Source organism: Ambystoma mexicanum, chromosome 6q, assembly GCF_040938575.1.
Source record: "Ambystoma mexicanum isolate Mex_15411 chromosome 6q, UKY_AmexF1_1, whole genome shotgun sequence".
Classification (NCBI taxonomy): domain Eukaryota; kingdom Metazoa; phylum Chordata; class Amphibia; order Caudata; family Ambystomatidae; genus Ambystoma; species Ambystoma mexicanum.
This window is the reverse complement of record NC_090937.1, coordinates 26667447-26695287: the sequence shown is the minus strand read 5'-3', so window position 1 is coordinate 26695287 and position 27841 is coordinate 26667447.

Here is a 27841-nt window from a genome sequence, read left to right as displayed (position 1 = left end):
ATCTCTTTATTAAAATGTGTGCTACTTTTCGGTCTGCCTTCTTTTTCAGTGCCTTTTTTTGAATTTTGGGGTAGGTTGCTTTGGGACAGGCACGCAACGCCATTGAGCTAAACGGCCTTCAGTCCCCCTTACCTCCGAAATGTCAGCTGAGGGGAAGGCCTTCCGCATGGAGCTTTTTGTTAGTCACAGAGGGGAGAGAAGACGTTCCTTAAACTGGCAGCTTTAAAGTGTTACTGGGCCTCATTCCGAGTCCGGCGGTAATGGAAAAACAATGGCGGTAAAGTAATACCGCCATCCTTTTCCGCCGTGGACTATTCCGACCCATAACACCGCAATTACCGCCGCCGTAAAGTACGACGGCGTAAATAGCGTGCCAGTGTCGCGCGCCCGAGACACCACGTCGGAAATAACGCTAAGGCGTTAACCAGTGCTGATCCCAAGTAAAGCGGACACAGTAAAAACGGGCTCCACAAGGGCGCAAAGTACCTTAACGCCATGGCGTAATTACCGGCATCGCAGAGAAGGTGTTAACAACCCTGAACAGTGCCAGAAAGAGGAACAGGTGCACCCAATCAGCACAGGTGGAGTCCATAGAGTCAGGCACAGCACAAAAGGAGCACACCCACACACCACACCCCCTCCCACACCAAGATGATACCAATTCTCGCAGCATTCATGGAGCTGGAGGCCCTGCTTGCAAGGCAGCAACTACGACAACATCAACAACAGCAACTACAGCAACCACAGCCCCCACCACAGAGGATACACAGGAGGAGAAGGAGGCAGAGACAGGCCCAGCATGCCCTACCGGTGCAGCCACCATTACCACGCCGTCAGCCCCCAATTCCACGCATCAGACCCACCCCCTTCAACCTCACACCAGAGCAGATACACACCCTGTACCGCCTTGACCGGGACACCATAACCACCATAGTGGCCCTGATACATAACGACATAGTGAGCCTAATAGAAATCAGCACTGCCATCCCCCCTCTACTAAAGGTAGTGTCTGTGCTCCACTTCCTTGCCACAGGGACCTACCAGCATACAGTGGGGCACATGCATGGCATTTCACAGCCCATATTTTCCCGGATACTCAACCAAGTGCTCGATGCCCTCCTCAAGCACAGAAGGGACTACATATGCCTCCCCGGACTCCCCAGGAGACATATGATACCAAAGCTGCCTTCCATGCACTTGCAGGCATGCCAAATTGCATAGGTGCCATCGACTGCACCCACGTAGAATTGGTGGTTCCCCATGCCATGGAGGTGCCGTATCGCAACCGCAAGCAATATCACTCCATCAACGTCCAGATGGTGTGTAATGCCAGTAAAGCCATCACACAATGCAATGCCCGATACCCCGGATCAACTCATGACTCCTTGGTCCTGCGGAACTCTACACTACCACGCTACATGGAGCGACATGCTAAACGACGTACCTGGCTGCTTGGTGAGTAACCGGAATGGGCCACGGCAGTCCATTGGGGCTGTGAGTAGGCTGTCAGCATACTCCACCCGGGTGGTAAAGGGGGGGTAGAGAGATGCATACGGGTGGGACAGTCAACGCCATTGTACGATGTAATGGGGTGACTGTATCCTGGGACATGTGTGCATGGCCAGTGAACACCTGCTGCAATGTCAGATTAGCACAGTTCTCCACCATGATTGCACGAACACTTACCTTCATTCCACTCTCATGCAGGTGATGCTGGCTACCCATTGAAGCCGTGGCTCATGACCCCGGTCCGCAACCCACAAAACAGGCACGAGGAGGACTACAATAGATCTCATACCCGTACACGGGTGGTGATAGAGCAGACCTTCGGCCTTTTGAAGGCACGATTTCGTTGCCTCAGCCGGTCAGGTGGGGCCCTCATCTACAGCCACGAGAAGGTGGCCAAGATCACCATGGCATGTGCAATGCTGCACAACATGTGCATCCATCGGAACGTGCCACTGCCCCCTGACGTGGGTCTGCTACCACCAGATGAGGAGGAGGAGGAGGAGGAGGAGGAAGGAATGGCAGGACAGCATCACGGGGCCGATGCACAGGAGGGACGTCACGTGCGACAAGCATTGATTGACCAATATTTCTGAGTCACAAGTCAGCTGAGGGGGTGAGGATGACAGGACATTGGGCACTGGGTGTGGGGATACATGTACTACATGCACTGTGAGACATTAAAAGACACATGCACAATGATCAATGTCCACTCTGTTTTCCAGGATAGACCAGACTGTGTATTGTATAATCATGTGAAAACGTGTACAAATAATCCTCCACCCTCACCCCCCTCCCCCTCAACTCCCACGCACACCCTCCCCCCCTCCCCCCCCAACTCCCACACACACCCTCACCCCCCTCCCCCCCAACTCCCACGCACACCCTCACCCCCCTCCCCCCCAACTCCCACGCACACCCTCACCCCCCTCACCCTCCCCCCACAACAGCCCCACAATGGTCCCATCAATACTACATAGGCCACATGTGTGTGGCTTCATAGTCAATGGGCACTCCCCGAGCCTGGGGTATCATTTTCGCATTGTGCGTTGTGACCTGCGGACCGGGCTGGTCTGCGTGGAGGAGCACTGGGAGGGTGGTTCCTCCTGCTGGGGCTGAGGTCTGGGGGTTGCTGCCTCCAGGGCATCAGCAATCCTGCCGAGCACCTCACAGAGCCGGTTTGTGCATGTAGTGATGACCTCGCCCAGAGCCTGCAGGTCATTGTGATGCACCAACCCTGATTCCCGGTTGTCCCGGAGAAACTCCTCTATCATGGCCGTGAGGTTCTGGGAGTGCACAGCTTCTGCGGCCGATGTGGGGGATGTGGTTGGCAGGCTCGGTATTGGGCCTGCAGGCCTCTCAGGTGTTTCGGCAGGGGAAGTGGGCTGATGTGAGACAGGTGTTACCCCTTCGCCTGTGAGACCTGGGCCATCACTCGACCCGGAGTCGCTGTGTGCAACCTGGCTGTACGATGGTGACTCAGGGCTGTAGTCATTGGTCTCCTCCACGTTGACCACGGAATAGGATGTGGGGCTGTCTGGCACACTAAGGAGGCACATGGCAGCATTCTCCCCTGACATGCTGGATTCCTCAGGGTGCAGCGTGGGGCATGTTTCCGGCAGAACTGCAGGCATGTCCAGGTGCGCGGGTGGGGGTTGTGTACCCTCCATGGGGGTTGCTGGAGCAGGTGGTGTAGTATGGGCCTTATGTCTGCCAGCAGGTATGCGCTGTACCCTGCCCCTGTCCCGGGAGGTACTTGGCCGGAAGCCTTCCTGCTCCTCACTTTCATGACCGCTACCTGTGGGGGGCAAGAGAGAGACAGCATGAGCAATGATCTGGGGGTCATCATGACTTCAAGCCTATGGTAACACATTGGGAGAGCAGCGTCTTGGTGATCTTTTGGTCGGTGAGTGAACTTGGCTTGGATGGTAAAAGCATACTGTTGGCGGGGTCAATCATGTTGGCGGAGTACTGTGCTGAGTGACATTGACCAGCTTTCTGTGTGGCATGGCCAATATGGGTGTCAGCCTTGCACCTGACATCATCCTGGGTCCCACTTGTTACGACATGGTTGCAGGGGGGGGGGTCTACGAAGCAAACATGATGTGACTCTTTGGCCGGCCCTTTGCGGTGAATTACATTAGGGATGCATGTACTGTTTGGACTCATGACACTCACCTGCATCAGCGGATGAGGGATCACCGCAATCCATTTCGCCAACACCTTCGATGGCTTCTGTGCCCATCATCTCCGCACATGTTTCCTCCCAGGGCATCATTTTAATGGGTGAGCCTGGGCCTCCTCCTGTCTCCAGGGCCTGCTGACGGTTTGCTGACAGGATGGCCTGCACCCTGAGACGGAGGTCATCCCAGCGTTTGCGGCAATGCGTTGTGCTGCGGGGGGTGTTCCCAATGGCGCTCACCCTCTGTGCGACCAACTCCCATATCTCCTTCTTTCTGAGGATGGTGGGCCTACGCATGTCGCTGCAGAATACGATATCTGCATGTTCATGCAGAGTGTCGACCAGGACCTGTAACTCATCCTGGGTGAATTTTTCTTTAAGGATGCGCGCAGCGCCCTTTTTCAGAACTTTAGGCATGATGCTGTTCTCTGTAGTATATTTGGTCGATCTGAGTCCTGTATGGAGTCCTGTATGTCCTGTATGGAGAGGATTGCAATGGATTGTGATTTTAAATATGGCCGCCGTGATGCTTCCCGTTCCTGTGCGATGACGTTATTTCCGTTTCCGGTATTTAACGGTGGCCGTAATTTACGGTTAGCGTAAATTACGGTCTCCGCTAATTACGGATTCCATCGAAGGCGATGGTGTTAAATACGTCTAGGTTTATGGCGGTAAGGGGTTTGACGGGACCTTTTGCGCTATGCCGCAAGGGAGTTTACCGGCATGGCGGAATACTCGTGCACGCGAAGTCGGAATATGGTGGAAATAGCGCCTTCCAACCACATCGTACATGGTATTTACGCCATGGCGGTAATTAGTGTTACTTACCGCCATACTCGGAATGAGGCCCACTGTGTTCGTGCACACACATTTATTTGCACAAACTTAAAGATGCTTTTTTCAAGAAAGGCTTCCCTCACCTCCCTCGCTACCAAAAATCAAATGCCTTCATCAGCCCCCTCCCCACACATGCAAGCCAACATTTAACGATGTAATATGTTCTTTCACAAACCCGAGGGGCGGGAGTTGATGTGCACACTTGCTTTTTGTTACGCAGAGAGGTGGGGAAGCCTTTTCTGAAATTAGCAAGGCGTTGCATGTTGGCTCATTATTTATGTATGCATGTGTGCAAGGAGTGTGTATGTAATGTAGGTGTGAGTGTGTGTGAATGAGCGTATGATGTATGGGGGCTGGGTGTGCATGTAAATGTGCAAGTTTGTGGTTAATGGGATGTTTAAATCAGTGAGTGGAAGTGTAATTGTGTGTGTGTGTGTGCCCGCTTAGGTGTAATGCGGGGCCACTCACATTTGATACTTGGGCCCCATGCCACACAACACTTGGGGTAGAACAGAGGGGGGTGGAGCATCCACGTTTTCCCCATCCACTTTCTGAAGTGGCCCCTCCCATCACCAGTTAGCCCCCGCCCCTGTCCGAAATGTAGGTTTTGTTGCACCCCTGCTTTGGGATGAGGGCACCTCATGGATATGGAGATGGTAACTTGTGCAGAGTGCTCAATCCCACCTCCGACCTCTTGCAAAGATGTTTGCACCTTTTTATTTGGCCGATTCCTATCACCCTAGGGTGGAAAATGCCTATAGGCCGTGATTAAAATGTCAAAAAATGATCGCTGTACTTAATGTGGTACTCAAAGAAACAATTACACTTTACACTTTTACATGCCTTTGGTATCCCTCCGGATCCCATCCTACCCCATTTTGAGAATAATCATAAAGTGATTGCATCTGCCGTACCCGCAATACCTAAAATCATTGTTCAACATATGTACGCTAAGATAAGTGAGCTTTTTGCTGATGGGCATTCCATTACCAAAATCCAGCAATGGCTCGTCACTGTCGGGATTTACATCAGGCAGTCTGCGATCAACTATTGTACTAGTTGGAGAGAGCATTGACAGAAGAGGACAATTAAGTATCAGGAGGAGTAAGTGTTGTACTGCATACTGTAGGTTGGGGTGCCCATGCATGGCAAACATCCACTTTTGCACAGCAGAGGTGTAGACTTTAAATGTGTGCGTTCTCCTCTCATAATCTCAATAAAGTACCTGCTTTTGAGCAAATATTTCTCCAGCACATCATGTTTTTCCTGTATGTTAGACCCCTGTGTAAAATGATTGATGCTATGATTAAGGAAGATGACGAGCGAACGGTGACCCACCTCAGATCCCTGCTGTTCTCTCATAACAGGATCAAAGTTATGGACAGAGTCATCCACCATGCTCAGTGAGCTCTCAGTTGGAAATGTTAATCTGCATCATTAGTTACACTTTACAGTTGCGCTGGAATGAGGGGTGGGCTGTGCAGGGGCCAGTAAGCTCAGGCAATGAACTCACACTACGCCACCTCTAGGAATGTCATGATGCCTACCCCCGGAGCACCAGGCCAGGCCCAGCACCCCCGGGAGCAGGCATCATGCCCCCGGGTAAAAGCCCAGCGGCCCCTTTTAGGGGCTCTTTGGACTCTGTCCTGGCGCCTTTGGCGCCAGGCTCATGTTGGACATCAGTCCTGGCGCCATAGGCGCAAGGCTCATAAAGGAAAGTGTTTGGTGCACTTACCTGATGCAGACCATGCTGCATACTCACCTGATGCAGACCATGCTGCAAGAAGACCCAAGCCAAATGAGGCTTAGGAGGGACTATTTTACTGAAGGGACTATTTTGTTACTTGGGTGGGGCTGTGGAAGAATACTTACCTAGGACTACTTCCAAGGCTATTTAAGCCATGCCCGGACAGCCACACGTGCTTCACGTTGTTCTGCATCCCAGCAGCTGAACGCTCACCGTGTCTGCTCCTGCACCTGGACTCCAGCCACGCCCGCCTCGAACCTGGAACACCTGTAAGGAAAGAAGAGAAGAGAAAGGTGAAAACCAAGAACTTATTCAAACTTCTTACCTGCATCCGGAATCTTCACGCCAGCATTCTTGAAGAAAGACTTCCATTTAAAAGCATCGCGTTGCTCGCTGCAGCACCGCGCTTCACTCACCGGTCCTCGAGACATCTCCCGGCTCCATCACGGCTGTCAGCACTGGTCGCCACATCTCTGCACCTAGGGGAAAGAAGAAGAGACTAAAGGTGAGCAGAGGGAACACAGGAGGAAAGCCGAATTTTCAGCCATAATACTTACCAGCTTTTCTTGGTGAACCATTCCACATTTCGGCTCGGCGCCGCTTCGTTGGCAAGTACCGCACCCCGGCCCCTATGGGGAAAGGACAAAAGACATTACTGGGGAATTATGAAGACATTTAGAGGGGTCCCCCTTGTCACTAACTCACCTGATTTTACCATCGGCAATTTAACCCCTCAACGCATCGCCTTCATTCTGCACCTGAAATAAAGGACAGATCACAGGTTAGGAAGACAACATAAAAAGAGGCTCACACTTGAACTTTTGAATCTTCATACTTACGGAGTATCGCTCAGAAAAGTCAAGTGGATTTTGCCAGCGCCATTCTGAAAACCACTGAAGTAACTGGACGAACGCACGCCCCTGCACCAGAAGCAGGATGGAGAGTTCATCCTTCCAAACCATAAGGTGAGCTTAAACCGGGGGTTTTGGAGGAAGTCAGAGAAGATCGAAGGGGGAAAGGGGGGAGCAAGCATACTATTCTGCAGACAGTTAATCCACTTTCTCATCTGCAGAAGGATATTCCTATGGGCCAGACAAGCAAGATTTGGGGGTCCTGTTCAATCGGTGGTCCGAGTTCTGCGCATCACGCTTGAAGAGGCCACAGCAACCCAGACTAGACCAGCGCCTCCGTGGGAGCCAGGTGAGCGTTGCAGAACGCGAAGCCTTCCTACAAATTCCCACCCAGGCGCTATGGAAACTTCTGAGACTGACCAGTTGGCCCAACTACTGGGGGAATTACGGGCCGAAGTACACGCCGCTCGTCAAGAGACTAATGCTCTCAGGAGGGAAGTGATTGTAACAAAGGAAAGAGCTGATGACCTGGCTAGACAGCTTTTGCAAGGTCAAGCTGGACAAACTCCTTTACCCGGTTCCGGGGGGAACCCCGCTCCTGTGCTTTCCAGTAACCCGGTGCAGATTAATCTACCTGGAAACATGCCGCTGGATCCACCCGAACGCTTTGCTGGGGACCCCAAACGATTCGCCGTATTCATGAATCAGTGTCGTTTGCATTTCCTATGCAGACCTGGGGCCTTCCCTAATGACCAGACCAAGGTAGCCTTTGTATTGTCATATCTCAGCGGCAGTGCTGCCGATTGGTCAGTTCCACTGGTAACTCAAGATGACCCGATTCTTCGTGATTTTCAAGGATTTCAAGCAAGCATGGAAAGGTTAGTTGCTCGTCACTCCCAGGGGCAGGCTCTGGATGACGAACTTCTATCTCTGCGACAGGGCAATCAAGACCTCCTATCCTACATTGCAACCTTTAATAGACTAATTGTGGAAACTGGGTGGCCAGAGGATAAAAGAATAACGTTATTTTATCGAGGTCTACGCGGAGAACTTAAAGATGTCCTGGCCCAAGTTGTAAATCCGCCCCAAGAATGCTCAGAATATATAGTCTTAGTGGTCCAATTGGATCACAGACTGCAAAACAGAAAAGCAGATCGGTCCAAGTTTGACACCCGGGTGTTGGTCAAGACCCACGCTAACCTCAAGGGGGCTGAAGTCTCTGAGCCAATGCAAATCGGAGGGGTTAAAGGACCTCTAACTCAAAAGGAACGTGAAAGAAGACGGCAGATGCAATTATGTCTTTATTGTGGGTCCTCGGGACACTTTCTACGAGATTGCCCGGCAAAGCCGCCCAAGAAGGTGGTAGGAGCCGCTGATAAAATCCATGAAAACTCTGTATCGGGAAACGACCACGCCCGACAAGCGTAGGGGTCCGCTTGCCGAGCTTGAAAACTAACTCTCAGACCTCGCATTTCATTGTGCCAATGGTCCTCGTAGATCCGGAACAGCCTAAGCGGTTGCATGCAATAAAGGCTAACATCGATAGTGGGGCTATAGGAAACTATGTGGATCGTGAATTGGTATCCAGGATTAACCTCCCTCTGCGTCCTAAAACCAGCAAAGATGTCATCACCACAGTTGATGGAACCGAAATTGCCTCTGGACCGGTAACACATTCCACAGCTGAGGTGACACTTGTAGGTCCGGACGGCCATCGGGAGGCAGTTGTGTTTGATGTAATCAAGGCTCCACAGTTTCAGGTTATTCTCGGAATCCCTTGGTTAGAGACACATAATCCTCAAATTGATTGGCGAGCGAAGAGAATAACCTTCCCGGATTGTGCACAAACCTGCTACCCAGAAAATCTGAAGATCAGTCTAGCATCAGTAACCTCTGTCTCCATGCAACTACCTCCGGAATACCAAGACTTTCAGGACGTCTTCCAAAAGGAACAGGCCAACACGTTACCTCTTCACAGATCGTACGATTGCCAAATCGATCTGGTGCCCGGTGCACAACCCCCTTGTAGCAGGATTTATGCCCTTACTGAACCGGAGAATCTGCATTTGAGACAATATTTAGATCAATACCTAGCCAATGGTTTCATTCGCCCGTCAAAGTTTCCGGCATCCTCGGCTTTGTTCTTCGTGCCAAAAAAAGAAGGCGACCTTAGAACTTGTATCGATTACCGCGCATTGAACCAGATAACTGTTAAAAATCGTTACCCTCTGCCTTTGATCCCTGAACTCCTTGACCAGGTGAAGGACGCTTGCGTATGCACCAAGTTAGATCTCCGGGGTGCTTATCATCTGGTACGAGTAAAAGGAGGCGACGAATGGAAAACGGCCTTCCGTACAAAATATGGACTATTCGAATACCTGGTGATGCCTTTCGGGTTGTGCAACGCGCCTGCTGCCTTCCAATTCTTCATGAACGATGGCCTTTGGGAACTCATCGATGTTTGTGTTGTCGTGTATATATCGATGACATTCTGGTGTACTCCTCTTCGGAATCAGATCACAGAAAACATGTCAGGGCCGTCCTAGAGAAATTGCGCCAGCACAAACTGTTTGCAAAGCTGGAAAAATGCGTTTTCCATACCACCGAGGTTGAGTTTCTTGGAATCATCCTGACACCGAAAGGGGTCCGAATGGACTCACAGAAAGTGGATGCCATCCTCAAATGGACATCACCTAGTTCGGTGAAAGGTGTCCAAAGCATGCTTGGTTTTGCCAATTTTTATCGCAGGTTTATCCTGGAATTTTCACGTGTGGTGCAACCCATCACTGCACTCTTGCGGAAAAATAAACGTTTTGAATGGACCGAGGAAGCTGAACAGGCCTTTCAGGAATTGAAAGCTAAATTTATTTTGAAACACCCGCGTCCCGATCTCCCATATATAGTCGAAACCGAGGCGTCCAGTTTAGCCATGGGAGCTGTCCTGTCTCAGAGAGAAACCGAAACCAACCAACTGCACCCCGTAGCATTTTGGTCCAGAAAGTTGTCGCCGCCGGAGATAAATTATGCAATCACCGATAAGGAATTATTAGCTATTAAGTCCGCCTTTAAGCATTATCTTCTTGGCGCCAGGCATACCATCACCGTGATCACTAGTCACCGAAATTTACAATATTTAAAAACTGCCAAGGCTCAGTCTTCACGACAGCTCCGATGGGCTTTGTTCTTTGCTGAGTTTGATTTTGTAATCACTTACCGTCCCGGCTGTAAGAATGGCAAAGCGGACGCGCTATCTCGAATTGGAATGGGAGAAATGGACACAAACTCAGAACCTGTGCCGATAATTCCCGAACAAAGAATTTTGGGGATAACCACTTTACAAACCATTGAAGACATTCAAACACGGGTAAAACAATTCCTGGACTCTTCAGCCTTGCAGGATTGGATCAAAAGGGGGTCTTACTTTTCAGTCAACGATGGCTTACCTTACTTCCAAGGACGCTTATTTTTGCCAGAAAAGGAATTGCACGAACTGGTTATTTCCCGTCATCATGATACTCTGATGGAAGTACATCCTGGCATTGCCAAAACAAAGGTCAAAAAACAAAACCCGCCGGTCTTCTTCAACCCTTAGACATTCCACCAGCACCTTGGCACACCTTATCACTAGATTTTATCACGGACCTGCCCTCTTGTAATGGATACAATACTATTCTGGTTGTGGTGGATTTATTTTCCCAGATGGCCCATTTTATTCCATTGAAAGGATTACCTTCAGCTTTTGTTCTTGCCAAGGAATTCCTCGAAAATATCATCCGTTTGCATGGATTCCCGTCCATACTAGTCTCCGATCGGGGAAGCCAGTTTATTTCTCATTTTTGGAAAAAGTGCTGTCAACTGGCACAAATCGACGTAAGACTCTCAACCAGCCACCACCCGCATACCGATGGTCAGACGGAGAGAACGAACCAGACCCTTTAACAATATCTACGATGTATGTTGCACCAATCGGAGGGTAATTGGAAGGATATTTTATGGGTGGCTGAATATGCATACAATAACTCGATACATTCTGGAACTGGTCAGAGCCCCTTTTATACCCTACTTGGACATCACCCTCTTACTTCAGACTTGGACTCACCTTTGAGCCTTGAAATGCCCGCAGTGGACCATTTGCATTCTACGATTGCTCAAGCCTTCAAGGATGCAACTGCACACTTACAACATGCGAAAGGGAAATACAAAAAGAATGCGGATCTGCATCGACGAGAGGCGCCTCCATACCAAATAGGGGATCAAGTATGGTTGGCTACCAAACACTTATCGCTCAAGGGACCTCAGACTTTTAATTCAAGGTATTTAGGCCCTTACTCGATCAAAGCCATAATTAACCCAGTGGCAGTCAAGCTAGATCGACCAGCTAACATGCGGATTCACCCCGTTTTTCATGTGTCACTTTTGAAACCAGTGCAACCAGGAACCAGATTAATAAAGCCACCAGAACCAATCCAGATAGATGGGGAGCCTGAATTCGAGGTGAAGAACATTTTGGATTCTAAGATCTCAAAATCAAAACTTTTCTATCTAATTGATTGGAAGGGGTAAGGGCCTCAGGAAAGGTCTTGGGAACCCAGCGACCACGTACATGCACCTCGGCTAGTAAAAAGGTTCCATCGGAATTTCCCAAACAAACCGAAACCTCCAGAGGGAACTGTTGTGATGTGCTTGGTTAGTCTGATGTGGTTTGTCATGTGATTTATGATGTCACCAGAGTGCATGTGGAATGTTGATGCATGAGTGGGAGAATGCTGTGATGAGAGTTCTATATTGTGTCAGTTGAGCCCTCCCTTCCTGGGTGATGGGTGCCTTTATAACAATGGCGACGAGGATTTACCTAAAATCAAGAACCCATATGCAAAGGAAGCTGATGGAACCAAGGAAACTAAGGAAGAAGCTGAGGATTGAAGTGGCCTGCTGCGGGGGGTGCAGGAAGAAACAGGAAACAGAAGCATAGACGACACCGCCCCCAAATAACCAAGTAAGCAAATCCATCACCCAGGGCAGGACAAGGGAGGGGGTCCAAGGCCCACAGCAGAAAGCCCCTTTGGACAGAGATACCAGATAGCAACCCTTAAGCGTATGGGAGTGCTGAGTCCGGGGGTTTAAGTGTTAATATTGGCCTTAAAAGTGGAAGAGAGGCTCCCAAATTGTCTGATCTCCCATGAATGGGAAGTGCCCCATCGGCTACATGAAATAGAAGCATCCCTGTGTGATATTATGGGGTTGAAAGACTTTTTCAAGAAAGCTAATGTAGAAATTAAGGCAAGAAGGGAAAACAATTTAAAAAGGGAAAGCCTCCTTGAGAATGAGAGAGGTCGAGAAGTACACAAGTCTGATGTTTAACCTGGCACTTAAGTATGAAGAATGGAGAAAGGCACTGCGAACCTGTACACTTCTGCACTGTGAAGTGGCTGTTGGTCAGAGCAGGAGTTCTTCTGCGCTCCGTGTCACTTTAGACACTGATGACGTCAGTTCAGTAGCTTAGGGATCCGGTGAAGCAATCGAACGCTTTGGTTTGACGTACCCGAAAAAAAAAAAAAAAAATGCCATGTTTGGGCACATTTTTCGGAGGGTCCCTGGGGGCCATGGGTGGCGCGCGCCCATTCGAGCCCCTGCGTTGGCTGGAACGCACGAAAAATGCCTGCGCCATCTGTTTTTTTCTTCATGTTCAGAGCTCCGGAGTTTTGGGTTTCAAAAGGAGGCCGCATCAAAGGAAAGGCCTTGGAGACGTGGGTAAGCGTGATGACGTACCCAGAAAAAAAAAAAATGTATTCGTTTTGAACAGCAGGGCATGGAGATATACCTCTGCATTGGATTGCTTGCCGTATGATCGGGTTTCATGGAAATGAAAGCTTCTGCATTTGCTTGCCGTGTGAAATGGAATGTTATTGCCACAAGACCAGAGAGCAGCCTGATTAAAGGTACAGCAGCCGTGCTGAGTACGAGGCATGAATCTACGAGGTGTTTATTTGCTGGTGAAGTAAATTATAGTGGGTGCTCGATTTTGACAGTGCCTGAGGGCAGAAGGCACATTGACTTACAGAGCACAGGGTTGTGATGTTAATGAAGCATCTCTGCAATGTTGTTTTTAACATGTTATATTTTGAGAACATTCATCGTTTATGCTGCATTAGTAATGAAGGTGCTGAGACTAATGGTAAAAGTTGAATTTAAGCAGCATATGCCAAATTACAAAGTCTTGTAGTGAAAGGAACTAATGGGGAAGTGAATGTTAGTCGGAGTGCAGAATGTGCATGAAGTTTGAAGTGAAGTGACAAATGCATTTTAGGAAATATGCACAGTCAGTTATAAGTATTCATCCGGTATACATATGGGGAATGTGATGAATATGCGAGATGAGTCAGAAGTTGGATGTGGAGTTCATTTCAGGGTGAGTGGTTAGTAAATTAGCAAATATGTTAGGGACCTAACATATTTCAAGGATTTGCAGGAATGTGGACTTCCGATTAAATTGTGCACAGCGGAATGCAATGCAATATGATGATGTGAGGTGAAGACTATGTGAATTGACCTATTTAACGTTTTGAGGATTTTCAGGGGTAAGTTGTTACACAACAACATGGACTTTTAGGCATATGTGACAATCTAAGCGAGAAGTGAAGGAAAATTGCATATGCTAGGTATAATATGTTGGACTTTAAAAAGAAAATGTTAAATGATGATGTAAAAATTGTCATGTATATCCATGCACTTGAGGTATGGAAGTGAAGGCATGTCACTAGCATATTATCTAGAATGCGTATGGAAGTTTAAAAGAATGAGTGGGTGCAACATTCATTTTTTAACTAGAAGTTTTAGATACTAGGGAGGTAGCGCCTCCGTTGGTATTAACAGTAGGAAGTTTCACTGTTTAGATGAGTTTGGTTTGGTGGTAGCGCCACTTAGAAGTGCTCTCTATCAGTGTTTTAGTTAGCGCTGTTTGGGTCATGGATATTGCGTTTTGTGATGCAACTAAAGTGAAGTAGCGCCTCGGCAGGTTTTAGTTGTGAGAAAGGGGAATCCTGAGGGTAGCGCCTTGTCAGGAATTTTAAGTAGTGGTTAGTGAGAGTTGCACAAATGTAAATGGTACTGTAAGCGTCTAATGTATTTGCTATAGCGGTAGTCTAGTCTAGTATTTTTGTTTTGGAAGTGGTGCACTCTTTGAAGAAATGATTCTTATCCTAAAGGACAGCTTGTGAAAGTCAGATGAAGCGGGTTGCTGGTAGGGGACGCCCTCCATTAAACACTATGATAAAGATGAAGATGCTGTTCGAGGTGAAGAATCCCAGGGTGATTTGTTTATCTTTATGTGTTATGTGTTGATCCTGGCTATTTTATCTGGTCAGGGTTTGATTATGGGAACGGATTGTACTGCCATTTAGAAGAGAGTTAGAGTCAACCATATGTATTTTAAGATGGTCTTGGAGTTGACTGGCCAGCATCTCCAAGCCGTTTGAGGAGTTTTACACCATGGTATGGTCAGGTTTGCTTGTTTGGCTTGGTCCGCCTATATATATATACATGTATATGCTTGTGTATTTCTGAGGCATGCCTGTTGCTGGTTGTGTGTTAGTGAGCTGTAGAATTTTACTGAACCTCTTATCTGTCTATGGTGATTTCGTTGTCATCCTGATGACTAGCATTGCGTCGGGTTGACAAGTAGGTGCTTCAGGGTGGCAGCCTGAAGGCTCGCCTGTGGCGGGGGCGAGCAGGAGGACCAATGTTATTTAGTGATGGTTATGGTATTGTGGGTTAGGTATAGCCTTGGATCTGGGCTGGTTTGTGTCTAGTGTGGGAGACTAGAGTCTGCTCGTGGCAGGGGTGGATGGGAGGTGATTAGTGCTGTTATTGATGGTGTTTAAGAATGATAGGCGGAGTTCTGAAATTGCATAGTTGTGGGCTTTTCAAGTGAAACCTCCATTGCTCTTGGGTCTGGATGAGTTGTGCGTCGTGCTTTTGTGAAAATGTCTGATAGGAGGGAGATGTGTTGTGAAGCTTTTGTTGCAAGTGTGTTTTGTAAGGGGGAAGATGTGTTGTGATGTGCTTGGTTAGTCTGATGTGGTTTGTCATGTGATTTATGATGTCACCAGAGTGCGTGTGGAATGTTGATGCATGAGTGGGAGAATGCTGTGATGAGAGTTCTATATTGTGTCAGTTGAGCCCTCCCTTCCTGGGTGATGGGTGCCGGTGTCTTTGCCTTTCCATCTCCTTATTGCTTATGTCTTAATTCTGTAAATGTAACTGTAACATAAGAACTGAAGTAAACTTAAGAAGTAACCTAAAGCTGCCTGGATTGAGCTTTATAACAGGAACGACCTTGGGAGGGGCCTTGGGGGGGAGTGCTGTCATGATGCCTACCCCCAGAGCACCAGGCCAGGCCCAGCACCCCCGGGAGCAGGCATCATGCCCCCGGGTAAAAGCCCAGCATCCCCTTTTAGGGGCTCTTTGGACTCTGTCCTGGCGCCTTTGGCGCCAGGCTCATGTTGGACATCAGTCCTGGCGCCATAGGCGCAAGGCTCATAAAGGAAAGTGTTTGGTGCACTTACCTGATGCAGACCATGCTGCATACTCACCTGATGCAGACCATGCTGCAAGAAGACCCAAGCCAAATGAGGCTTAGGAGGGACTATTTTACTGAAGGGACTATTTTGTTACTTGGGTGGGGCTGTGGAAAAATACTTACCTAGGACTTCTTCCAAGGCTATTTAAGCCACGCCCGGACAGCCAGACGTGCTTCGCGTTGTTCTGCATCCCAGCAGCTGAACGCTCACCGTGTCTGCTCCTGCACCTGGACTCCAGCCACGCCCGCCTCGAACCTGGAACACCTGTAAGGAAAGAAGAGAAGAGAAAGGTGAAAACCAAGAACTTATTCAAACTTCTTACATGCATCCGGAATCTTCACGCCAGCATTCTTGAAGAAAGACTTCCATTTAAAAGCATCACGTTGCTCGCTGCAGCACCGCGCTTCACTCATCTGTCCTCGAGACATCTCCCGGCTCCATCGCGGCTGTCAGCACTGGTCGCCACATCTCTGCACCTAGGGAAAAGAAGAAAAGACAAAAGGTGAGCAGAGGGAACACAGGAGGAAAGCCGAATTTTCAGCCATAATACTTACCGGCTTTTCTTGGTGAACCATTCCACATTTCGCGTTGGCGCCGCTTCGTTGGCAGGTACCGCACCCCGGCCCCTATGGGGAAAGGACAAAAGACATTACTGGGGAATTATAAAGACATTTAGAGGGGTCCCCCTCTTCACTAACTCACCGGATTTTACCATCGGCAATTTAACCCTTCAACGCATCGCCTTCGTTCTGCACCTGAAATAAAGGACAGATCACAGGTTAGGAAGACAACATAAAAAGAGGCTCACACTTGAACTTTTGAATCTTCATACTTACGGCGTATCGCTCAGAAAAGTCAAGTGGATTTTGCCAGCGCCATTCTGAAAACCAGTGAAGTAACTGGACGAATGCGCGCCCCTGCACCAGAAGCAGGATGGAGAGTTCATCCTTCCAAACCATAAGGTGAGCTTAAACCGGGGGTTTTGGAGGAAGTCAGAGAAGATTGAAGGGGGAAAGGGTGGAGCAAGCACACTATTCTGCAGACAGTTAATCCCCTTTCTCATCTGCAGAAGGATATTCCTACGGGCCAGACAAGCAAGATTTGGGGGTCCTGTTCAATCAGTGGTCCGAGTTCTGCGCATCACGCTTGAAGAGGCCACAGCAACCCAGACTAGACCAGCGCCTCCGTGGGAGCCAGGTGAGCGTTACAAGGAAATAAAAGGTTGCATTGATTTGAAAATGAATATAAAACGTGAAAATTGCAATGTCAAGAGATCCCTCACAAAGCACAAATGAAAACGTCAATATCAATCAATATCAATCAATAATCTCCAGTGTCACATTAAAGCAACTTTCTGACAGGTGACCCACTCCGCACCGCAGCAGTATGCATTAGGGGTGCGTCCGCGTCCCCACTCCACACCATCGGGAGTGATACCAGGAAGCCCAAGACCCTTGACATACACAAATGCCTTCTGATGCCACTCCAATGGCTCCTGTGACCTGTCCCGGCCCAAAGTGCTCTGGTGAGTGGCAGTTAGCCCATCTCACTGGGCAACCACGGCCACTGGGGCCCCTGAATGGGGCAAATTATTGGCCCATCAGACAAACCGCCACCCCTGTAGACATAAGCCCGCAAACCCCAAAGTGCAGGGTGGGTTGGATTGAAACAATTGAGAGGGGGTCACGGTGGAGATACAGCAGCAGGATCACAGAGGAGGGGACGCTATCCTCCTCCTTGGCTGGCCATAAAAGCTGGCTGTCCCCGCCACAATGCCACCACTCAACAGCAAAAATCCTGCAAAAGACCTCAGACGCCTCCCGGCCCTCCTACGTCATCGGTGGGCGGCAGAAGGACATGGGGCCAGGGGCGTAGCCTGCAGAAGCCAGGTTTCCTGTCTTGGTCCCACCTGCCCAAACTGGTCACACTGTACTCATGGGGCTTACTGCCTGGGGCTGTGCAGGGGACTGTAACCACAGACAAGAAACGCACACTACACCACCTCTTGGAAGTAAAAGGTCGCATTTATTTCAAACACAAATGCAACATGAAAAGAGATACGACAAGCACAAAGTAAAGCATCAATATCAATTAATAACAATAACCTTCAGTGTCACATTACAGCAATTTGCTGACACTCCAGCAGTACTGCCCATGCCCCCACCACGCCCTTGGGGAGCGATATCAGGAGGCACAAGACTGTGGACCTACACCCAATGCCTCCTGATACTACTTCACCAGCCCCACTGAGCCCTACTTCCCCAAGTTCTCCAGCAAGTGGCAGTTAGCCCACCTCACTGGCGGAATCCAGTCCCCAAGGGCCCCCCAAAGGGGCAAATCACTGTCCCATCAGACGACCACCACCTGCCACAGGGACCTGGACCAACCAGTCAAAGCACTCCCTCGTCTCATGTAACACTGATAAATCCACAATGCCCTGAAGAAATATCTTTATTTTGCTTTTTGACAAGTGCACTCTGTCCTGAAATGCCCATGTCTGGAAGCTAAATAGGGCCAGTCCATTGTTCAATTTCCAAGTTGACACGTTCAGGGGACGGGCCCTCACCACCAGCCCCCAAACTTTCCGAGGAATGATTTGAGACAAGCAATGATCACCCCAGGGCAAAATCTGCCCATTCAGGAAAAAGCTCATATTAAACCATCACTCAGTTTTCTACTACCCAAGGAGACCAGATCATCTCCCCCAATGTGCAGAATGACCAGGCACAGGGTGGGCACCTGTCTCCTGCGCCTTTCCTCTGACACCACCACCCATAGTTGATGCAGTCCCAAGTTCCCGATGCCGATCCACCAAATGAAGATGTCGGGTTGCAGCTGAGTTCGCATTACCCCAGCTCATCCTCCAGCTGCACGGCAGTCCGAATGAACAAATGGTTCATGAGCCACAGCATGGGACTCTGTGTGCAAAGAGCAGAACTGATGGTAGGTCCAATGATAAGACTTTCTTTCTTCCCTATCCACATCCCCGCCTGCACCATCCGGCTCACACCGCCTGTGCGGAACTGGTCCATAAAATGCTATCTACTGTGCTAGCCTGCACTAGTTCCCAATGCAAAGTGCCCCATAAAAGGCTGTTACAAGGGCCACGCTGAAGAGTAAGTATTCATACCTGTATTGGAAGATACCCCTCAATGCCCCCACTATGCTCAGTAATTTCCCCGGATCCATAGGCCCCATAGCATCCTTCTTGTGCCCCTGAAATCTCCCCCACCCAGCTAGGGCCTTTTGAACTGCAAAGTCTGCTATGGGAATGACTGCCTACATTAAGCCTGCAAAAAAACCTAACCACTGACACATGCCTCCTTGTACAGGCGCTAAAGGCTCCCTGACCATGTAGTTACTTGAGATTATACAACAAAGGACCCCTGGCAAACAACAACTCATAGCCCATTTCCTGAGAGGATAAACAAATCCCCCTAAAGCCCCCTCATAGGCTGATTTGGTTTTTGCTGCCAAGGACCCTGTGATCAGTGTAGACAGTGCTGTGCACCAAGCATCCACAGAGTCTCCAGAAAGGTGGTCATCAGCTGCTCTGCCACTGGATGCTATATTCTGAAGTACTGCAACTTAAAACAAGACAGAGTCAGTTGCATTATTTTGCATGCCAGGGACATGTCCTACACAGAACCATACATTGGCCAGGAAGCATAGCAGAACGAACTCCTTTAGCAGCCTGAGCACCATGGTGCAAGTAGAGCGTTGATTGTTAATGGACTAGATCACTGACATACTTTCGGACCAAAATAACACATTCTTATGTTGCAACTCACCCCACCACACTGTCAACACTACGGTAATGGGGACAAACTCAAGGAAGGTTACATTCTGCACTAATCCGAACTGGGGCCATTCTTGGGTCCACCCCACCCTGCATTTTGTGCCCAGGATAGCACCAAACTCCAGGCTCCCGCAATATTGGTGTACGGCCCCACTACATAGCCACAAACCATTGAACTCAGCCAAGAATCCTGCCCAAATCCTCAAATCCTTCTTCACCCCCTGGACAATCTTGTGTGGTGATGTTTTTCCTTCAGACCCTTCATCGCTCCAGTGATGGACCTGGAAAAGGGTCTTTCCATAGACATGATCTGAAGGGCAAAGTTCAATTGCCCGCCCAACCTCTGCAACTGATTCAGTGTTACTTTCTGAGAGTGAATGCACAGGTCCACTGAAAGGCACTGACAGCCAGGAACAAAACGACCTCAAGGTAGTTAGTGGAGAACCCAGGCTCTGTTATAAGAACATTTAGTGACCCTTTCTAGAAAGGTACAGAACTTCTCAAAATAGCTGCATGCTACTGAACACCCCATTGGCATGCGCTTGTCATAGCAGAATAACCCATCCAACTGGAAACTGAGAAAATGATATTCAACGGGTGAGCTGGTAGGAGTCAAAAAGTGGACTCCATGTCCACTTTCGCCATCAATGCCCCTTTTCTCAACTGCTGAAGCAGAAGACCAAAACCCTGATTCCGGGGAATAGCCAGAACCAGCATTCCCTTTGCAGGAATATGGACACCATGTGAATAAACTTCAAACAACACCTATCCATCTTCTACCCTCATATATCAATTAAAGCATTCCTGCATGGGGGCCACTCACAATGGTTTGGCAGGCCTCACTTGTGCATGCTTGCACACCACCTTCTGCCCACCCCGTTTGCACTTTGCCATGCAAATGACAAAAATGTGGTGGCATTAACGTTAAAGTGTAAACATAGTGGGTCATTGCTGCCAAATAACATGTAGCACAAAAATTAGCTTCTCTATGTTTTTCTTGCTATGTTTGTTACACCCCTGGAGTATCTCACAACTCATTCCATACCACAGGGAAGCCACATGCAGTTGACCCCTCCCACCTTGGTTGGCAAGGACTCCTGATTCTTGTATTCACAGGTAACCTTGAGGCAGCCAATGGGGGAAGAGGATTAGGGGGAAGTTGTGGATAGGTAGGGGGTGTTAGATAAACTGGGAAGAGGGTTAGGATTCTTGAGTTGGATAGGTATGGGGAGTAAAGGAATTTTAGTGGAAAACACATGCAGTGAAACCACTATTGTCTGTTTAACATACCACATTGCCACCTGATTTCTATTTTTGTAAACCATGGGCAAAACAGGGCCCACAGAGAGTATTAGCTCAAGTGGTAATACTGCCATTCCACAATGAGGTTTTATGGGGAGTAACTTAAACCCATATTCAGTCAGTGAATTACCATTACCAATTGTGGTAACAATAACTCGGTTTGCAGTATTCACACTGCTAATACCACCAAACTTGTAATTAGGCTGTGCAGGAAGAATACATGATGTAGCTCAATCATAAAGGAACAGGGAAGGATGGAATGTGCTATAATACACAGCCACATGATCTACCAGCAGGATGTACTGAGTATGACATACTGTTATTAGCACATGCAAGTCATAATTGACCTCATCTCAGACCATCAGAATGTTCGAAAAGCAGTCAATAACTATTGGTATCAGCTACATTCCAGACATCCTGACTTCATAAGCAGCCAGGGAACCAACAGAAAGCCTTTTTCCGCATTCACAAAATAGCAACCCAATTTTCCAGCAAGATTTCCATCAGCAAGACACTCCTTCCTAATGGAAAACAACAAAATGAAAGCTAGAACTTGTAAAGATTCTCTCAGTTTCGTATGCAAAATTGAACTTAAAACAAGCTCATGCTAAAAGTGTTACAGTTTAACCACGTTTACAACTAAAACAAATGGACCTTTTAACGACAACCTATCCAATTATACTCATTATTAAAATAACGTTTCAATTCCCCACCACAAATATAGAATATACATTGCTACTAATACTATGTGCAAATAGCCCTATAGACCACTGGAGCCAGGGGTGTGTGGGGAATGGGGCCAAGTTGGCAAATGTCCCCTGGGCTGGCTGGGCTGTTGCTCTCTGGGCCAGAGCTGAAAAATGTAAAAAAGGTGAACAAGTTAAAATCCTTCATATTCCAGCCAAGTGCTGCAGGCCTTCTTGGCTGCTGTTTAGATGGGTTGAAACACATCCTGATTTCAGCAATGTTGCATATGTTCCTGGGCGGCCCCTACAGTGGTTGAGTAAGAGGGAGAAGAGTCTAGGTAAAGGGGCATGCTCATACACCCCAGCAGCAATGGCATTTAAATGACAGATTCTGTCACGCTGGATGGTAATGTTGGCACCACTGTGGCCCAAACACCAATGGTCTGTTAAAACCTCAGCCGCATACCACGACTCCTACTTGCCAAGGAAGGAAGTGCCCATATATTATTAGAGTCTGTCCTTCGTGTCATTCTGTAAGAATATTTCTCCTATGTTCTGGTGAGTTTATTGATCATGGGTGGGTTCATTACAAAAACAGTTTTCTAGCCCCATGAATGGCACCCATGGATGTTACCATACAGTGCTTAAAGAAATGGTTGTTGAATTATTTGTGCTACTCACTTCTGGGCACAGCTGAAAAACATGCACAGAAATATGTTAATTGTTAGTCAACTAGAAACTAAGGGAGTCATTCAGAGTTGGAAAGATTGTTTTATGGAATAATGCTGGAGAATGTTTATACCTCCCCCATTTGTATTTCTGAAAATCCTGCCAATTGAGAGTTTACCACTGCACACCTCTGGAGGTATTTTAGATATGCCATCTCCATCGGGGGCTGTATAAAGGTGTTTCTTAACTTTTTTTTCTCCAGACATTTCAACCTCCACTATCAAGGTGCATAAGGACTATGCACAGTAGTGGCTCATGCCATTACTGTACATTTCTTTATGCTTGAAAGGGTCTATTCCATGGGTGCACACCATACGGCCCGCTGGCCAGTTGCGGCCCGCCATGCTCTTTTGTCCGGCCCGCGAGGCACAAAGACTTTCCTAATGGAGGGCGGCCCGCGGCCGCCCTCCATTAGGAAAGTCTTTGTTGTCTTCCGGGCCGGACAAAACACTGTCCCTCATTGGCTCAGCACACACACGCACCACGTCGCTCCTACGAGCCACGTAATGCATGTGTGCTGCACCAATGGAGGGCCAGCACTACGGCTGGCGTGGTCCATAAGGCTTGATGCCGGAAGGCATTTCAGCCTTGGACCACGCCAGCCGTAGTACGATTCCAGCTTACCTGCCGCTTACCTGCCTGCCTTCCAGCACGTCTCCGGTAAGTGGTCTGTTTGTGTTTGTGTGTCGGGTCTGTTTTGCTTTATGTTTGTGTGTGTATGTTGCGAGGGGGGGGTCGGATGTGTGTCGGATGTTTGGATTTGAATGTATTTGTGTGTATGTTGAGATGCGGGGTGGGAGGGTGTCGGATGTGTGTCGGATGTTTGGATTTGAATGTATTTGTGTGTATGTTGGGGTGGGGGGTGTTGGATGTGTGTCGGATGTTTGGATCTGAATGTATTTTGTGTGTATGTTAGATGTGGGGGGTGTTGGATGTGTGTCGGATGTTTGGATTTGAATGTATTTTGTGTGTATGTTGAGATGCGGGGGTGGGGGGGTGTTGGATGTGTGTCGGATGTTTGGATTTGAATGTATTTTGTGTGTATGTTGAGATGCGGGGGTGGGGGAGTTGTCGGATGTGTATGAATGTTTTGATCTGAATGATTTTTGTGTGCTGAGTTGGGGGGTGGGGGGGTTCGGGTCTGTATGGGTGCATGTTTGTGTGTGTGCTGAGTTGGGGGTGGGGGGTTTGGGTCTGTGTGTGTGCTGATTTGGGGTGGGGGGTGGGTCTGTATGGGTGCATGTTTGTGTGTGTGCTGAGTTGGGGGGTGGGGGTTTGGGTCCGTATGTTTGCATGTTTGAGAGTGTGCTGAGTTGGGGGGTGGGGGTTCGGGTCTGGTTGGGTGCTTGTGTGTGCTGATTTGGGGGATGGGGTTTGGAGTTGGGGGGGTGGGGGGTTCGGGTCTGTATGGGTGCATGTTTGTGTGTGTGCTGAGTTGGGGGTGGTGGTTTGGGTCTATGTTTGCATGTTTGAGAGTGTGCTGAGTTGGGGGGTGGGGGTTCGGGTCTGGTTGGGTGCTTGTGTGTGTGCTGATTTGGGGGGTGGAGGTTTGGAGTTGGGGGGTGGTGGTTTGGAGTTGGGGGGTGGGGGTTCGGGTCTGATTGGGTGCATGTTTGTGTGTGTGCTGAGTTGGGGGTGGGGGTTTGGGTCTGTTTGGGGCATAGTGTTTGGTTGGGGGTAAGGGGGCCCTGGGGCATAGTGTTTGGTTGGGGGTAAGGGGGCCCTGGGGCATAGTGTTTGCTTGGGGGTGAGGGGGCCTGGGGCATAGTGTTTGCTTGGGGGTGAGGGGGCCATGGGGCATAGTGTTTGGTTGGGGGTGAGGGGGCCATGGGGCATAGTGTTTGGTTGGGGGTGAGGGATATGGGGCATAGTGTTTGCTTGGTGGTGAGGGGGCCATGGGGCATAGTGTTTGGTTGGGGGTGAGGGGGCCATGGGGCATAGTATTTGGTTGGGGGTGAGGGGGCCATGGGGCATAGTGTTTGGTTGAGGGTAAGGGGGCCCTGGGGCATAGTGTTTGGTAGGGGGTGAGGGAGATGGGGTATAGTGTTTGGTAGGGGGCCATGGGGCATAGTGTTTGGTTGGGGGTGAGGGGACCATGGGGCATAGTGTTTGGTTGGGGGTAAGGGGGCCCTGGGGCATAGTGTTTGGTTGGGGGTGAGGGAGATGGGGCATAGTGTTTGGTAGGGGGCCATGTGGCATAGTGTTTGGTTGGGGGTGAGGGGGCCATGGGGCATAGTGTTTGATTGGGGGTAAGGGGGCCATGGGGCATAGTGTTTGCTTGGGGGTGAGGGGGCCATGGGGCATAGTGTTTGCTTGGGGGGTGAGGGGGCCAAGGGGCATAATGTTTGGTTGGGGATGAGGGGGCCAAGGGGCATAGTGTTTGGTTGGGGGTGAGGGACATGGGGCATAGTGTTTGGTTGGGGGTGAGGGTGCCATGGGACATAATGTTTGGTTGGATGTGAGGGGGCCATTGGGCATAGTGTTTGGTTGGGGGTGAGGGACATGGGGCATAGTGTTGCACTCCAAGAGTGAACCCAATAATAAAGCTAAAACAGGCACAGTTAGGAGATGTTCATCTTTGGCTTTTTGAGGAAGCCTGACTCAATGAAGGCCACACTCCTCTTGGGCAACCCAAATAGCAAACTGTAGCAGGCCAAAATAACGGCATGTCCAATCTAGGGTCAATAAAATATATATAAGTTAACTAAACATGCGAGATACAATAACTAAATAGAAATAAATTATAACAATGGAAAATGTGTAGTACAAAATGTAAGTTTGAAATGCAAATAAAAATCGTTACCCCTCAAAAACATTATTTTTCCATGTGTTTAGTACAAATTGGGGGTTTAAAAAGCCTCCTGCCACGCCCCGCCTACCGCCCCGCCCACATTTACTTTTCGGCCCACTATAGCCCTCATGTAAGGTACTTTCGGCCCTCTGTCAAAATCAGTTGTGCACCCCTGGTCTATTCTGACCCATTTATGCATTCCATGGGTATGGTGATGGGATAGGCATCGGAGAGGCCCACACTTCCTTTCAATACAATTTTTAAGAACATTTAGACTAATTTAGCTTTTTTAACTCCGCCTCTTAGGTGAAGGTAAACATAGTGAGATTTCCATCAGAAAGTCGAGCTAAAATACTGCCTGATGGGTGGACAGGAAAATTGCTGCTATTTGCCAATTCCTCTTAATTTTTCCCTTACAACCCTGAGCCAATGGAGCCCCTGGGTTTTTCATTTTTTTGTCTTATCCAACAAAATACATACATACATATCATACCCACATATACTTTACCCAGCCACCTTTCTTGAAAACACAAACATGATGCATCACTCTTACTCCTTCTCCATCACCAGAGCCCAGGCTCCCCTCACAGTTCCCTTCACTTCTATGAAGTGAAATAGACAGATGCATTTCCAAGAAAGTGCATCTGGGGAGCACAATAAAAGCTTTTTCTCTGCGTTGTCCAAGTTCAGACCCAATAGCCAGATTCACCAGCAAGACCCTGACCACAGCTTCACGCCATGCCTGGCAGAGGCTGACTAGCAAATCAGGGAGACCCACTGTCTACATTTGAGTCAGGGCAATGGAAGGGGAGTGACAAGGAATTGGTAACTGATCAATGTGGGTAAGTGAAGTGGGTATGATCGAGGTAAGGGAACAGGATTGAGTTATGGGGTAAGAGATGGCTTAAAACGGGAAAGAAGTCTGAAACTTAAGTATTGAAGGGGTTAAAGGTGCATCAAGGATGTGGTGCAAAGGAAGGACACCGGAAGGTGATTGGTAAGGATACTAGGGTAAATGAGACAGGGGTACACATCTGGAAAAGCAGGTCAGCATATTGAATGATTGTTGATGAGATCTGTGCCTAGCATGCCTGCCACAGCACCCGATTAAGGCACTGGCAGCCCCTTCATTTTTTCGGACAAAATTATGCACACTTGGTTTATGAATATGTTTCAATTAAGACTTCTCATATCTTTTGTCAGGTTGCTTTATCGTGCAACTTGGTGCTTTGAAAGACAGATTTATTGAAAAGTGTACTGGTTTAGCCATTGAATAACAACTTTACAGGAAGCATTTTGTTGGTTCTAATATTGAAGATGGAATAGAAGAAGATGACGTTTCCTCCTCTGTCAAAATGCGAAACTGCGGAACCAGGAAAGTAGGGCTTAAATCTCTGCCTTCCACAATTGAGACATTTTATTATCCTGAGCACATCACTTTTCTTCGCCGTATCTTGTTTTCCTTAACTGCGTATATGCAAAGTTTCTCTTATATGGGTATATAATCTATAGTGTCTTATCCCATACAAAAATAGTGGCCATTTATATAATCCATACTTGTGAGGAGACGGTATGTCTTATTTGTGTAGGGGTGAGTAGACAGAGTGCTAGGTAAGGCTTATGTGTTGTGCGGTGGGGAGGCAGGAAGCCAGGAATGGGTCTTTTGCCATGCCAGCGTCTATTTGGCCCTCAGAGTGAAGCCAAAACCCTTGACTCCGCTCTACCAATTCATTCTCCACCTTCCATCTCTCTTTTCTTTGGTCTAAAACCAAATATGGGATGGAATGAGACGGAAGGAAATGTAGCCTGCTGTCAAATTGCTAACTGGGACACAAGGTAACCTGGCCACAGATCCCATCTTATCCATTTGACCAAATTATATTATTCTGGTGAAATCGGTTTACTACTTTTGGTTTTTGGGGGAGGTTCCCGGACCCGGGTCTGCAAGAAATAACAAACATAACTGAGAGATATGTTGTATAAAAAGAAAGGCATGTCAATGCTGTCTATTATATATACTTCAGAACACGTGGGTGGGGTTGCGATGAGTTTAGTTGTTCTGGATGTTGGGGTGCATTGTGTGCTTGGGCCAGGGCTTTATGGGCATGACAATCGTACTTGCCCCCAGGCCAAAAGTTGACTGTCCGGAGGGGTAGTTATGGGTTGAGATAATGACACTTTGCCAACGTAGTGCCTGCAGAGTCACCACAGGCTATAAAATATATATATATATAATATATATAATATATATATATATATATATAATATATATAATGGGAGATGCTCATTGGAACACTTGCATGACCCCTCCATCGGTCTATAAGGCAATGAGAGAGACGAAATGAGCTATGATCATAATTGGATTGATGGAAATATGCCACTGGGAAGGGACTCATACTACAGAGTGGTGATGGTGAACAAAACACTGACTGCAGTAGGAGAGGGGAGATTTCAAGACCAGTCTAACCAATCTATTGTGCTCTCACCAAAAACCCGTGGTCTGATGACAGCATTTAGTCCTTCATGAACCGTATCATATTATTGACATATAGGCACATATCTTTTATAATGTTTCCGAGAGATGAATCGGCGGCAAACGAGATCTGAAGGGTCCTATGATATCGCACAAGAGGTGGGGAGCAGGCTGCTGCTGCTGTGTGTTATCCAGCTAAACCTGCAAGAAGACAGAAAAGGCAGGCAGAGCCATGGTGCCCAAGGAGCACTACACAGACAGGCCACTGTGCGGAGTGGGCCGTATGGAATGTGTTGATGAAGAGAAGAGGAAGTCAGCGGATCAGTCCTTGATACTCGACAAAGCGCATGAGAAGCTGC